Source organism: Polypterus senegalus, chromosome 13 (assembly GCF_016835505.1).
Source record: "Polypterus senegalus isolate Bchr_013 chromosome 13, ASM1683550v1, whole genome shotgun sequence".
In the NCBI taxonomy this organism is placed as follows: Eukaryota; Metazoa; Chordata; class Cladistia; order Polypteriformes; family Polypteridae; genus Polypterus; species Polypterus senegalus.
The window spans coordinates 23,841,546-23,857,993 of record NC_053166.1 but is presented as its reverse complement, the minus strand read 5'-3'; the positions used below and the strand labels follow the sequence as shown (position 1 = coordinate 23,857,993).

The 16,448-nt window shown below is 36.2% G+C and overlaps 1 long non-coding RNA gene across 1 annotated transcript in view; it reads left to right on the top strand.

Annotated features, from left to right (window-relative positions):
- The first annotated feature begins 9,626 nt into the window (after positions 1–9,626).
- LOC120542161 overlaps positions 9,627–16,448 on the top strand; it is an 80,418-nt gene continuing 73,596 nt past the window's right edge. Inside the window, exon 1 of the long non-coding RNA XR_005636164.1 lies at positions 9,627–9,866. This is a non-coding gene — a long non-coding RNA (uncharacterized LOC120542161). The remainder of the gene's footprint in view (positions 9,867–16,448) is intronic.

Here is a 16,448-nt window from a genome sequence, read left to right as displayed (position 1 = left end):
TCTGCTATCATAAATTATAAGGTGAGATCCATCCATCTATTATCCAACCCGCTATATTCTAACTACAGGGTCACGGGGTTCTGCTGGAGCCAATCCCAGCCAACACAGGACACAAGGCAGGAAACAAACCCCAGGTAGGGCGCCAGCCCACCACAGGGCACACACACCAAGCACACACAAGGGACAGTTGAGAATCACCAGTGCACCTAACCTGCATGTCTTTGGACTTTGGGAGGAAACCAGAGCACCCGGAGACCATGCAAACTCCATGCAGGGAGGACCCGGGAAGCGAACTTGGATCTCCTAACTGCGAGGCAGCAGCGCTACCCACTGCGCCACCATGCTGTATAATATGAGATTTATTTTTAAATAGGTTTACAGTTTTTCTTACATGTTTGGTTGATTATTTGGTTCAAAATATAATCTTCAAGAGCATGGTGTTTTGTCAAGAATTTTTTTTAAAAAAGGGACTTTATCCTCCGTGACAGACAGCCATGGCCATTATCCGGATGGGAAGATAGCTGGATGAAAGGACCGGGGGAGAGAGCATACACAAGACACTGCCTTCCCTGGGATGTTAGAGGGTGACTGTGAAAGGAGAATTGGAGTTTGATGCAGCCCTATTGGGTTCTGTGGCGGTCACTAGGAGAAACCACAGAGACGACAGGGCCCTGCTAATTTGGGTGTCCATCACATCTGGGAGTAATTCAGGTTAGCCCTGATGAGCCACCTGGAGAACTCCCAGGTGTAACATAAAAGGAGCTGCCTTACTCCTTTCGGAGAGCCAGAGTCGGGAGGAAGAGGGACGAAGCTTGCCTGTGGAGGAGTGAAGGCATAATGAAAATTAAAGAGAGTACTTTGGAAATGTTTATTGGTGCTTTATACTGTGCTGTTGTTGGGAACGAGGGAAAAGCGCTTTTCACTTGTAAATAAAATGTGTGATATGCTGCACTTGTGCCTAGTATCTGTCTGTGTTGAGGTTGAGGCGGCAAGAGCACCCCATAGTGATTCAGACTCTTAGGCTTTTTTTTAAAATTGGTGAACAAGATAATACTGGAAATGCCAACATTATTAGCCTTGAGCACTTAACCAGTGTTGCAGTCACTCATCACTTATATCACTTTATATCAATTATGACCAAGGGCCTGCCATTGCCCCTGCTGGGTTGCAGATCAAATACAAAGTAAGGGCCAAGTGCTTTTTGCTTCCTCTGGGCACTTCGCCTGAAAGGGCCACACTTTGAAATACCTTAGCATGAGCCAAGAGCCACTTTAAGGGCCAAATCTCCTCCTGGGACTTATCAGATAAGCTACCCTTGAAAGGGTTGCACAATTTCAAACAAGGCAGTATGGCTTATACTGATATTATTATTATATTATCCTGATACTCTGTATATCCAACTCATTCATCCATCCATTTTCCAACCCGCTGAATCCGAACACAGGGTCACGGGGGTCTGCTGGAGCCAATCCCAGTCCACACAGGGAACAAGGCAGGAACCAATCCCGTGCAGGGTGCCAACCCACCGCAGATATCCAACTCATTATAATAACTATTCATGTTGGCTCTAAAAACTGTACTAACCCCTACTCTCTCTTCTGTTGGAACCCCTGCAGATTTTATTTTTTTTCTCCAGCCATCTGGAGTTTTTTTTTTCTGTTTTTTCTGTCCACCCTGGCCATCGGACCTTACTCCTTTTCTATGTTAACTAATGTTGTCTTATTTTAATTTATTTTGTCTTTTATTTTTCTTTTCTTCATTATGTAAAGCACTTTGAGCTACTTTTTGTATGAAAATGTGCTATATAAATAAATATTGTTGTTGTTGGCTGAGGCTGGCAACTTTAACTTCAAACTCTTACTAGGCATGAGGCTAACTGCCTCTTTGTTACCTCTGAAAGGGCTGCACAATTCTAACAGAATGCATGCTGAACAAACATGCAAGACATTCTCCAACAAGACCAAATTGCTATATTTAAGAGTTATAAAAATAATGAATCACTTGAACAAGCACACTGGGGAAAATAATGGCATTAAATAAGGAATGTTTCAATGAAGAAATATTCAAAATCTAATTTAGTTATTAGTTATGTAAATTTGCTGATAAACCAGGAATTATAGACTTCAAGTCAAGAAAGAAAGCAAACAACCTGAATGATTCAAATCAATGTCTATGAAAGCGAGCTTAATTCCAAATAATCAGGAGAGATACCCATATAAATTAAAGTGTCCATTCTTTTTAATCCAACTTAGGCAAGTTTTCACCTTCATGGTGCAGCTTTAGTTTGCTTCTTCATTGGGGTGCATTTTTGGTGGCACCTAACTTTTCATCTGCCTCACATTTATCTCTTTCAAAAATGGTTGCATCTGCATCTCTCAATAGCTGTATAGAGTTTTTATACCATGTCTTAGTGGCTGTATTTAGCATGCAGTATTAGTAAAAACTGGGCGAATTAAAATTTCCCCTTGGACTTTGCTACCGGTTAAAGTAACGATTCCTTAAGCTAATTTTGAAAAACAAGCTAAATAACAAAATCTCAATTTCAGATCGTCTTAAGAGCATATACACACTAGTAAGTTTATCTGAACTTAAACATTGATAATAACACTTCTATCTAAGGCAGCGTTTCTCAACCTTTAAGTATTTGCGACCCAAGTTTTCATAACACTTTTAATCGCGTCCCCCTAATGTTTTTTTGAAAGGAGCCCACAAATACCAATTTGTTCTTTTTTAATTAATGATATATCTTAGATGCATATTTTATTATACCTACTTATCTTTTATCAATATTTATCTAACTCTATATTTATTTTTCTAGTATCAGAATGTAGTTTAAGTTCATTTGTTTTGGTTTCAATAGATGTATTTTTCATAGTTTTGATTCTTGTTTTCTTTTTTTCACATCTTCGCGCACCCCTTTGTGTTACTTCGTGTCCCCCTAGGAGGATCTTCCCCACAGTTTGAGAACCACTGACCTAAGGTTTGCTTACATTTGCATTTTTCCCAAGGTTCTCATCTAGTTTGCATCACAGAATTCAAGTTCTGTTAAAATACTTCGTTCAATCTGTTTATCTGTTGGTTCAAAAGAAGAATTAGTCTAAGAGATATAACTATCTGTTATATAAGTTTTACTTTTCTCACTAGCCCTTCAAATACTTCTGTTCATTCAGCATCTCCCACATCCCCAAACAGAATGATGTCATTGTCTGATTGTAAGCTTTTTCTCCAAACCCTTTTGCTGAACTCTTTTTTAAATAAATACAATTAAATGTGATGCTAAGTTGACAAGCATTGTAGCTCTGTATTCTTGGTCATATTGTTAATTCACTTAAAAGTTACATCTTATCTAAAGGAAACACTCTAGATATCATGGGTCTATTTTAATACATTAAATCAAATTTTTAATCCTTATTAAAATGGTCAAATGGTAAGAGGTACTGAAGAATTTAATACATATTTCAGATGTCATATAATAGTGTTTTACAATAAAGTGAATTTTTGAATTTCCCCTTGGGATTGATAAAGTATCTATCTATCTATCTATCTATCTATCTATCTATCTATCTATCTATCTATCTATCTATCTATCTATCTATCTATCTATCTATCTATCTATCTATCTATCTATCTATCTATCTATCTATCTATCTATCTATCTATCTATCTATCTATCTATCTAAAGTGAATTGCTACAATTGATAACAATGCAATATGCTAATGAATTCACCATTTCAAATGTTTTTAAGTTAAAACTTTAATAGATCAATGTCATTTTATTTTATAGTTGCCTTTATCTAAGGTAAGAGTTTACGTGGACAGCATTGTTATCCTTCAAACACTCTGAAAATACAAGAAAAAAGAAAGATACAATATTTTAGTATTGTAGGCTAATGTTTGGAATATGAATTATCTTCTGCTTCTTTGGGTTCCAAGTGGATTTCTTTAAGTTGAAACCACTTCTTGTTGGAAAAAAATGTTGAAAGATCATTCAAATTTTCTTGAATTTAGGACTGGTGCAAAGGTTTTGCTATCTACTAGGAAATGTTGTCTGGATATTCCATGGAAATAAGTATTTCTTCCATCCATCCATCCATTTTCCAACCTGCTGAATCTGAACACAGGGTTACAGGGGTCTGCTGGAGCCAATCCAGCCAACACAGGGCACACGGCAGGAACTAATCCCGGGCAGGAAAGTATTTCTTAGTGTAAGTGAAACAAAGTACATAAGAAAATCCTCATGAGAACAGGCCTTTAAACCAACAAGCTTGCCAGGTATTTTGGAAAATGTTGTCTTATTCTGAACTTCAAAACCAGTTTCCCCATATGTGTCTGCCAGATTGTGTTTCCTGATTTCTGTTTTGGTTTCTGTTTATGCCTCTGTTATCTAGTTTAAAAATAAAATTTGATATGTTTATTGTAATTATTTATTTTATTTTTGTAGTGTTCCATTTATGTATTGTGTTTATATGTGTTAATCAATATTCTCTGTGATACAGATTTATATTTAATATGTGGATAGCTGAAATTTTAGTGATTGGCAATAATGGATTCAATGAGGTTATCAGAAATAAACTTGATGCATTAGGATTAAAAGTTAAGACGGAAGTAAAAAACTTAGGGATAACTTTTGACTGTAATCTGAGTTTTAAATCGCATATTCATCAGACCACTACGACAGCATTTTCTCACTTAAGAAACATAACAAAAGTTAGACTTCTTATATCATTGAAAGATGCTGAGAAATTAGTTCACGCTTTTGTTTTCAGTCGACTACATTACTGTAACGCACTCCTCTCAGGACCACCCAAAAAAGACATAAATTGTTTTCTCCAGTTTTGATGTCACTACACTGGTTACCTGTGTCATTTAGAATTGACTTTAAAATTCTGCTTATGGTTTATAAAGCCTTAAATAATCTCGCTCCATCTTATATATCGGAATGACTGACACCTTATATTCCAACCCTATAACCCTAACCTTAGATCCTCAAATGAGTGTCTCCTTAGAATTCCAAAAGCTAAACTTAAAAGAAGTGGTGAGGCAGCCTTCTGCTGTTATGCACCTAAAATCTGGAATAGCCTGCCAATAGGAATTCGCCAGGCTAATACAGTGGAACACTTCAAAACACTGCTGAAAACACATTACTTTAACATGGCCTTCTCATAACGTTACCTTAACTTAATCCTGATACTCTGTATGTTCAGTTCATTGTAATAACTATTCATGGTGGCTCTAAAATCCGTACTGACCCCTATTCTCTCTCTGTTTCTTTTCCCGGTTTTGTGTGGTGGCGGCCTGCGCCACTTCCAATACTCAAAGCTTCATGATGCTCCAACAATGATGGATGGATTAAAAGGCAGAAGTCTACGTGACCATCATCATCAAGTCCTTCTGTGAGAACCCTAAATCCAAAAAGGACTGTTTCATTTATGTGAGGTAGAATGCCCAGAGGGGACTGGGTGGTCTCATGGTCTGGAATCCCTGCAGATTTTATTTTTTCTCCAGCCGTCTGGAGTTTTTTTTTTTTGTTTTTTCTGTCCACCCTGGCCATCAGACCTTACTCTTATTCTATGTTAATTAATGTTGACTTATTTTATTGTCTTACTGTGTTTTTTATTTTTCTATTCTTAATTATGTAAAGCACTTTGAGCTACATTTTTTATATAAAAATGTGCTATATAAATAAATTTTGTTGTTGATTGTAAACTGTCATTTAATAATGTATTAGTGACTTAAAAATAGGAACAGACGTATCAAGCAATTGTGAACTCCCCAAGTTTTAGGAATGCTATCACTGACAAGAACCTTTTTCTTATTTGGTGTTTTGGGAGTAAAATTCATGGTGGGATTTTTGGGGGTATTCATCTCTTTACTTGTAATTAGTTTTGCAAAGGTGGTTTGTTATAGCTCTGTGCAGAACATTATATGAGCCATTACCCCCAGTGAGGCCATAATCAATCCTGCTGGTCTTAGAAGAAAGGGTAGTCTAGCTGGATGGAATGAGATTGAGTCTTGCAGAAACAATAATTGATAAAAAGTATGGAGTTGGATTGTGTTGAACTCTGTACCACAACACCTTATTGGTCCATGACATACGAAAGGAATTGGTATATCTTTAGTCACTCTCTCTCTCTCTCTCTCTCTCTCTTTGTGTGGCCATATTGGTACAAGGAGATGATGACCTGAACAAAGCTGACCAGAAAGAATCAAATGTAACTACATGTTCATGTGCTGCCTGAAACTGTACATCTAGTACCATCAGGTTGTATGGTTTGCCAATACTGTACTATTATTGGTACCTTGTTAATGTTTTGGGTATCTTCTTATATAATACGCTACTGTGGCTGTTCATTTGTCTGTCCAGGATTTTAAAGCACCTGTAGCTCGCAAACCATTTGACCTATTTACCTGATATTTTTGTACACATATACTACGTGATCTCTACTGTCTGCTTTCAGGGTGATGATTTTTATTACTCTTTTTATTTTATGTTATTGTAGATTCAACTCTCGGCAGCGGGCAACAGGGCAGCCATGCGGTGCAGGCGTACGGGTGCTGTTCTCATGCCTAACACCTTCGCCACCACTTCCTCTACCCCTTCATATCTTAAATCATTCTTGAGACAGATTGAACAGTTAAGTGCCAGCTTAAGTGAAAAATGAAGAAAAACATACAAAGTAATAAACTGACTTAATCAGTTTTAATGCGAAAAGATGCCGACGGAAGAAGAGAAGCATCGGGTCACTAGAGTGATGAAAACAAGAGCTGCTCACGAAGCTGCTAGCGCATCAACCTCTGAGTAAATAAATGCTAAACGTACAGAGAAAGAGGATGAAAACTGTAAGTCAGGTGTACTCACTGCACATTATCGTGCTGTCTGCCGTTACTGGTATCATCTGTAATACATCATGAATAAATGTGTAAACCTTTTTATCCTGCATGATGTTTTCACTCTGTCTGCTTGCTTGAAGTTATAGAATGTGAAAGAGAAAGAGTGAGGGCTGAAATACAGTGCCTGTGGTAAAATTATGAGATTTCAGACATTTTGTTAAGGTCTACATAGCAAGGAGTATAAAGGGGAAAAATAGGGTCACCGTAGGGCCTATCATGACAAAACACTTCATGTCCCTTGTGTTTTGTGTGGGATAGTGTGTGAGTGTGTGCGTGTGTGTGTGTGTGTTTGTGTTGGTTCGCATCACAGCATTTAAGCCTTCCCTCTTGCCATTTAGGTCAGAGCAGAAGGAGAGCTCAGACATAGTGTACTGAAGTGCATTGGAGCTGTATACATCTCTGTTATTGGATTTACTGGCGTTTTGATAGTTTACTGTGCTGGTTTTGGTTTATGATTTCTGGATCTCATATTGGGACTTGTTAGCTGAGAACTGCCTTTAAGACCACTCTGTTTTTAAGTTTTTGTTGTTTGTCTCTTTTGCCGTTTCTCTTTTTATTTATAGAGATCTGTCTCAACAAGCTCATGTTTTTTGTTTTGAATGGCACTTGAGTATTTTTGGGACATTGCAGTGTAACTTTAAAGCTTTAGCCCCTTTAGTCCTGTGTAGGCCAAAGAAGGCTTGTGGGGTTAGGTATCAAACCCATACAGGTGAGGATTGATTCAAGCAGGCAAAGAAAGTATGGGCTTGCTTGTTAAGGTTTCTGGTGGCCTCACACACTTTTGCTTTGGATTCAATTCCAACAAATAGCATTTTTCCTTTCACCAGTTGCAGCATGTTGGAAGTTTTCAAAACATTGATCTCCACCACCTTGTTTGGTCAATACTGAACCTAATATGAGTACCAGAAGGTGAAAGGTTATGGATGATTAAGAGGATGAACATTTTTGTGCAATAACAATATTGAATTACATTCCTGGGTTTCCCTGATAACTTCCATGCTCCTTTATTTGCTATAAATATTGAATCAGTAGCTTCCTTAGAAAGAATGAAGGCTTAAATTGGATGAGGAGATGATTGGATTGTTGGCTGAAATGCAGTGGTGTATTTCCTTTAATTAGGCTTCTTCCTGTGTTTTACTATATTTTTCTGGCAAGTTAAGCATTGCTAACATGTTTGGGCCACACCTTGATGGTGACATCATTGTTGGTTTAAAGCCTTGTTCAGAAATTATGTCTCAGCTTTACATCATTTCCTGTATTCATTTGACGATGTTCTTTCACCACATTGGCTGTTTGTTTTGACTATTATTTTCAAAAATTTCAGCTTATCTATATAATTCTTATTCTAAACCTCGTAAACAATTCTTTGAGGCAATTTGATGTTTAAGATTTAACTTCATAACAATGTTTCTTGTTTTAAAGGGGCACAGATTGTTACACATTTCTGATATGTGGACAATGCTAATATCTTGATTACTCTTAAAAGGAGCTAAATATCAGAATGCTTCTAATTGATCTATGAATAAATAAGCTTTTCTTTACTGTACACTGATAATGACAGAGGACATATGATTAAAAGCATTTATTGTCTCCACTAACAAAACGCTCATTCTTCAGAATTGCAAATACAATGTGGTCCTATGTGGACTAAGACTCTCATATTTTACAATTTGGACCCTGTGAAAGCACAGAAATGCATGTTTGCAAAGAAAGAAAGAAAGACCTTGTCAGTTACCTGTCTTGAATTTTTGATATTTTGACCTCTGTATTTGCTCTTTTGATTTTTGAAATATGTTCCAGCTTAGATGCTCTTTTGTCCTACAGTTTGACCCTTGTGTGTGCATTCACGCTTTTAAATGCTATTTATTTTTTGATCCAGTACAGCCATAAATACAAGGTGGCATTACTTTTGTCTGTAGACTGCATACATATGTATGGTGCGACACTTAAAATATGCAAAGCCTGATTTTATTTTACATTGCTAATTTATTGTATATTCTATAGTACAAGATGAAAATATCAATATTCAGCAAATACTCAAGCCATATTCATCTACTTTTCTATACCTTTATGCCTTTCTATATATTTTATTTTCAATGTTCAGACATTATTTCTAATGGAACAACGAACAATTAAATATATGCTCTCCTAACACTGTTTTAGTATTTCTTCAGAATGCTTTTCTAGGTTTGTCATAGTCTTCCATCCCCTAGTGACAAATGTCTTCCCAAATTGATAATATACGAGACCTCTCTTTTTAAACAGGACCTGCAATCCAGGCATCGCCAGTACCGTGGTAATTGCTGTCAGTTGGTTAACCAACCCTCCTTAATCCAGCCATGGCTGTTTTTGATTTTATTTAATGCTGAAATCATCCATCCCTCCATTTTGTAAACTCGCTTTACCAGGGATGCGCAGCGATGCAGACCTGTGCGAAAGGGCGGAGGATTTGCACCGCTATCTGAAAGGTTGCTGGTTCAGATCACGTTGCTGCTCTTGAATAACAGCATCTTTGACATAAAAAATTCTTCTTGGCGCTCTACAATTGCTAACCCTACCCGCTGACCTTCAAAATGGTCACGCAAAAGACAATCTTCCCCCGGGAATTGATAAAATAATCAAAATATGCAGTGCGTTCATTGTTTCGCATTTGCGTTTTCTTACTGCTTGAGCTACGTAGGCTTCCGTAGGGACACTTCTTATTGGTTAATTAATTTAAACCGCTTTGCGGTAACTGAAAAGAGACTCGTTGAAGAGAGGATTAGGAATATTGAGGACCGTTTCTTATCAGCATGTAAATTACGGCCAGTCGTCGGTAATTTTCTTATTTCAATTTCGACCTTCAGGATGAGATAGCTGTGGTCAAAGGCATTTTAAATAATGTGGAAGCTCTCGCCCGAGATTTGTATGTCCATCACAAAGAAACAGAAATGTGATTGAGGGACGGTGCGAGCCAAAGGTGTCTCTAGAATAAGGTAAGACCACAGTGTGTTCTCAAACCGTAATGATGTTCTAAAGTGCGACTTTTTATGAGACATGCGTAGTCTGCCCCCTTTTTTTTCTTCTTCATCCCAACAGAATCATATATGCTAATGCATATTACACATCTTTCATGATAAAAAGCTGACTTGGGAAAACCGTTTTTTGTGTCTGTGTTGTAGGGCGTGCAAATGTTCATATATATATATATATTACCCGAGTTTTACTTCGTTTTCTTAAAATGGGTGCCTTTTTACTTTTGAGTATAGCTGTGTATTTCGGGATGTTTCTTTGCTTCTTGTTTAATCATTGCTAGTTTTAAACTATGTACAGGAAATTAAAATGGAGGTTGTGTAGTGCCTGTAAGGTGTTTGTTCTGATCATTCTGTTTATGCCAGCATTGTTGTTGATTGATATTGTTTAATCCGACCGCTTTGTCTGCTTTCTGAGAAATTAAATACTTCACTTTAACATTTAGACTTTTTCACAATTGCAATGCATTTTGCTTTTTTAATATTCTTGACTAACATGTTGTATAACAAACCGTGGAAAGGCACACTGAGCTAGGGTTTTGTGTGTATCTATTTTATTAACTGCTATCCGTTCAAATAAGAAAGGGGATAACTACTAATCAACTATTTGCTTTTTTTCACTTTTTTGCTAGATAATGTCAAACTAGTGGCTTTAAAAGAATAGGTTAACATAAGGTCAAGGGGTTTCAATCATCCACAAGTTAATTTTGAATTTAATAAAGTGTAAGTGTGTGTAGCTAGTGAGATCTATGTAGATGGGTAGGAGGCTAGAAGGAATCTTGGAAAAACAGCAGTATAATATATGGAAGTTGAATATCTTTGTAAAAATGCATGACATGTAGAAATTATTCTAAGAGGCGTTTGAATAATGAAACAAATAATGGGTAAGAAGGTGTCAACATTACCAAAGTGTGATTTGCAGATGATAACTTGTTTGTTACTGACAGTGAGAACTACATCCGACCCGCTATATCCTAACTACAGGGTCACGGGGGGTCTGCTGGAGCCAATCCCAGCCAACACGGGGTGTAAGGCAGGAAACAAGCCCCGGGCAGGGGCTTATGTTCTCTACCATAAGGCACTTTAAAGCAAATAAGAATGCAAAAAAGCAAATACCAGCCACCTTTCTGCCATCTGTCACATAGGGTCTAAAAATCTGTCTTAATTGTCCTTCACATTTCATAAAGTGAATATAAAAAACTGACAGTTAACTGGCATAGTTTGATTTACTGGCTTGTTACACACATAGATACAAGCAAACACACACACACTAGGGAAAATTTAGAATCACCAATGCACCTAACCTGAGAACTACAGGACATTTTAAATGTGAAAATGCAAGACAGTGAGGAGAAGGGACCAATATTGAATTCTAAGAAGACGGTATGGTGTTTACAAAAGACAAAGTAACGCTTGATGTTTTTCAGAAAAACTTTTGGCAAGTGGGTCACTTTTGTTACCGGGGTGGCATGTTAACGCAACATGGAAGATATGATCAGGAAATAAAAAGCATGATTGCTGTTCTTGTACTGTTAAAATAGTACTGTACTTCTGAAGCAACACATACCTCTCAAAACAAAGGTGAACATTTATAAGGTGTTGCATTTGGTCTCTCTTAATATACAGTTGTTAAACATAGACTAGGGAGCTGTGAGATTGCATTCCTCAAAAAAAAAAAAAAATCCCGAACAGCAAAAGCACCAAATGAAGGAGTATTGTTGTTGTGTTTCATTGCTGAGTAAAAATAATGAAAAGAGATCAAGAGGAAGGATTGGAAATGCTGTGAGATGAAACTGGGAACAGCATGAGTTGGAATTTTTTTTTTTGTATAGTACGGAAGAGAGAGAGGGAGAGAGGTGGAAGACCATGATCGCCAATGTCTGCATAGGACATGTCACTTGGAGAGAGTCCAAAATAATTGGTTTCTGATGAAGTAATTGGTTGCAACTTTAACCCTACAAAGGACCGTGATTTATGTATTTATTGACTTTTTTTAAAATTTGTACCCAGGGGGATATTTGACCTTTTTTATAGAAGCTCACTCAATAAATATTATTCTGTTATAAAAAACAGTAAAGCCCATCTTGAACACACACAAGATTTTAAGGGGAGTGTGTTTTTAAACACTTATCAGTGGCTACAAAGAACTTCTTAGGTTGAGGAAAAAGCTAAGATGTCTAATAATTTATGGATCTTTTTTTCTTCTCTGGAAGAGTTGGAGTACTTGTGGTACACTGCCATTCAGATTCAATAAACTGTATCTTTGGCTGTCCTTGGGTTACTTGGATCTGAAATGAAATACAGTGATGATCTGAGTTTCTACAAAGTAGGCAGCTTAAGCTTTAAATCAGAAACCAATGCGATTTTATAAAAGTGATTTCTGCAGTGAACAACTTCTAAATGTGCTGCTATAATATAATATACTGTATTACACTGGAGATCTAGAATCTTGTTAATTTGGTCTAGGAACAGAAAACATTGGGTTTACAAAGACTGGTGATGGATCAAGTTTTCCAAATGCTCTGCATTTAAATGACTTCTATATTTTATTTGAATATTGTTCATTAGATTAAACCCTTTTTCAGTGTGTACACATGAGGCCTGGAAAAGTGAAAATAACAGCTTGCAGTGATCCTGTTCTTGAGTAAATATGACCATATCTGAAAATGTCTTTACAGTTTCATTTAGTGGTTTAAACACCATCACATCTGCAGCTTTGAAAAGTCCTTGAAATGTTTCCTTCACTGATGACTTGCAGAAAACTGTGTAAATAGTCCTTGGCAAAGTCTAAATGTCTCCTCAGGATAAAATGTTTTCAGTCATCATCTACTGTATACCCAGGTCCTCATGATGTGCCACTCAATATCTCTTTGGTAAATGTGGAATAGTCTGCAATAAAACGGCAGATATAATTTGTTTTTTTCCTATTTCCCCGGCATGGCTGTTGTGCCGAATGAGGTAAACATTACCATCCGGTTTAAATTTAAATTGCTTTTCATACAACACTGTTGAATAGATAAACTTTCTCATGCTGTTAATATGCCGGTGAACATTCATTTTCATTCCTAAATTTAATACATAATTTTAGTAACTGTTTTGTCCATTGATTCAGTGTGGTCGGCTGATTTTTCTAATTTCATTTAACACTTCAGTTCTGATTTTGTTTAAAGGTAGTAATTGTTCTTCACCAACTGACTGGTATGCTCCCGTATTTGATGACATGATCACAAATATCCTGGACTGCTAACATAGAAGAATTTATTATCATAGCGGCAAAATGCTGTATTATCTATTAAAGTGTTTGCCTTGTCAGGTGTTGCTCATTACTTTCTGCCTCCGTGTTCTTGCCTAAATTCTGTTGATCTGTTAATCCTGTTTTTTAAGCTTTGTAACAGAATTGATATGAGGTTTCTGGTCCAAACTGAGATAGTATGCTTTCCCTGAGTTCTATTTGTTAAAAGATTTAATTTCTCCCAGAAGCACATGCTGTATGGCACTGTGCAGTACATCTGTTTTGAACAACCTATTCAGGTATAACTATTCCATTTTAAACCCCAAACACACAGTTTCTCAGATTTAATACTTCAACTCTCTTCAGCTTTTTGCTTAGACATGGTTAAAGTAACAAAAACAGTACAAAACATTTTATATAGCACAATTTTGTTTGAAACGCAATTAAACTGCCAGTAATTGATTTAGTTTTTAATATTTATAGCTTAATTTTGTTTGAAAGTCTGCTTTTTTTTTTTTGAGCAGCCATGTAAAATCTGGGTGACGTCACTAAAATGTGTAATCAATCACTCACGTTATCGGCTTAGAGGGAACGTTGCTGTGCAGCAAATGTGGTGTTATACATCTACAGATCTTTGATCTTTCTTACTATGTATGAGAATAGTATCTGAAGTATCTTGTCAAAAAGTCATTAACTAATGAGAATAGTGTAGTCAAGTGACTGGGGCCCCACCCCCTTTTATTTTGGACCAATGAGTGTGCAGGGAATATGCACAAGTATGGAGCCCAAATGGAAGAATTTGATACTAACAGAGGGTGAACCGAAGGCACTTTTCTGTTTTGTCAACTTAGTTGAAATAGTTTGCTAATACCTTTTTTAGTGTTTTGAAATCCTTTGCATTCTGGGAGCGGGGAGTCCAGTAATTTGAATAAGGTAATTTGCAACCAACCAAGAAACTTAGTAGAATTTCTGAAAATTTCAGAACCTGCAGGTCTCTCTGGATTTTTGCATCAACACAGACTGACTAGACTGTATACTGAGTCTCTCCTTGATCACCCTTTATTTGTAGCATTTACCCTACTATGTAGCTAAATCCTGTAGTCTAAAATTTTCAAGGGTAAGTTAGGGAATAATAGTATTACTTAAGATTTTGCTGATATTCATACTTCACTGTGCCTGAAATCAAATGGACTAAATAGAAGGAATTCTAAAAATGATGACAATCCAGATATCCCCCAAAAAAAAAAGACAATGCATTTAATTGTCTTCATAGACTACACCAAAGAATCCAAAACCGTTGCTCTTCACACCGTTTGTGAGGTTACATTCTACATGTGCCTCAGACTTTCTGTGTAGATTGCAGGTTTTGTGATGACCACTCATTTATCCCAACCATTCCTCTCTGCGCCATTTGCCACACACAGCCAGATTTGCGGCTCAGAAGTGGTTTCTTATTAAATTATGATTTGGTCAGGCTCATTTCTATAATCAGATTTGCTCTACTCCGATGCTTTTATATAAAAATTGGAGAATACAAAACAGTTAATGTTGTACATACAAGTTATGTAACTTTTTACAAAATCAATGTCGGGAGTGTGGGGGGTTTTATTATCATGCTCGACAGAATCCACCACTGGCATAAGCAAAACTCCTTCCAGTAAAAATTGTTGCTTTCTTTTTTAGAAATTTTTTTTTTTTCTTTTCATTTTTAAGTGAAATAATTAAATAAATAAAAAAAAAAACCTTCAATGTACAATAAAAAAACGGAACCACCGATGCACTGGGTTGTGTTTTTTCTCATTATGCCATTATTTAGATTATTTCTATCAATATCTTTTTCTGGGGTGTACTTATAAATTTTAATGATGAGGTATAATAATTATAAAATAACATTTTTAAAATTTCATGAGATGTATTCCATTAGATCTTGATTCCAATCAATCGGCCAACCTGGCATCAGTTACTCCTTTGAACGCTGCTTTTTTTGTGTGATTTGATCCCTTTCATTGTGAAATTACAATCTATGGAGCCTGACTGATTATGGCTGTAGTGAACATGCACAGACTGTGAATGAACTCATTTGTCTGAGCTTTGAATGCGTTTTTAAATTGCACAGACAAATTGATTAGCTCTATGTACATTTTATCTATGCACTTGAACCTATTCAGATAGCGTTGAAAGTTTTGAGCCATTTAACTGCTATGACTTAGAGTGCAACATTTGCTTCAGGAGGCTCAATGAGTCAAAACACTGACCGAAGAAATATTAAGGGGACTGATCTATTCGGACTTATTAAAGTATTACCTTGCCACACCTCATGGTTTCATGGGTACGATGCTGAGCACAGTTAATACCATCCCTGTACTGACCAAAGTGACTTTCATGTCTGCTTATATGAATCTCCTTTTTTTTTTTTTCTGCTTGATGAAGATGCTCCTGATGTAACAAAGGTTCTGTCTGCATTATCTAAAGTGTGTTTCGTGTTCTTAATGTTTATAAGTTGTGTGAATATTTGACATTCTTCATCTGTTTTGTATTTAGAATCAATTGAAACTTGCACACAGAATATTTAAAATATATATAATTCTGTTGGGTAAGAGTCTGAACATCTGGTTGCACTGGGGTTTGAGGAGTGTATTTGCATGGAGAAGGGTTGCTACAAATGATTTTTGTAAACGATTATCAACTGTTTTTATTATCAGACAAAAGTAGTCATTAGATTAAATAATCCAAACATACATACATTTGTCTTGTATTTGAATATTGAATAATTTGATATTTAGAATTTTGAAAACATCTGTATACAATAAAACAGAAAATTACTTCAACAAGAAGCCAAACAAGGCAAGTCAATAAACCAACCCTAGTACAAAACCTTTTTGATTAGTAATGGACTTGTACTGCTGACACCAAGCTATATATTAATACAACTTGAAACAAAACCAAATAATTAGGCTTTTGTGTTCTTTTAGACTTTAATGTTTCAGTGGATCCCCTCTGGCTCATTTCAAATGTATTTATTCCAAATATCCATTTTAATTCGAGAGAGATGTTATTTCTATTGCAGGAGTTGGAAAACTTGAAAATGAAAAGACTTTTTTATATAAAAAAACAAAACCATATTCTATACTTTTCCAAGTTAATTTTCAGTAATAGTTCATTTTTGTGCTGCAGACTTTTTTTTGGAAGGGGCATTGACTGTACTTTATATTTCCCATTTATTGTTGCCATCATCACATTTAAACATTTACAATTTATTAAAATGAAGAAGAGCATGACAGAACTTTCTCAATGTTAAGTGCTTTGAGAATGGA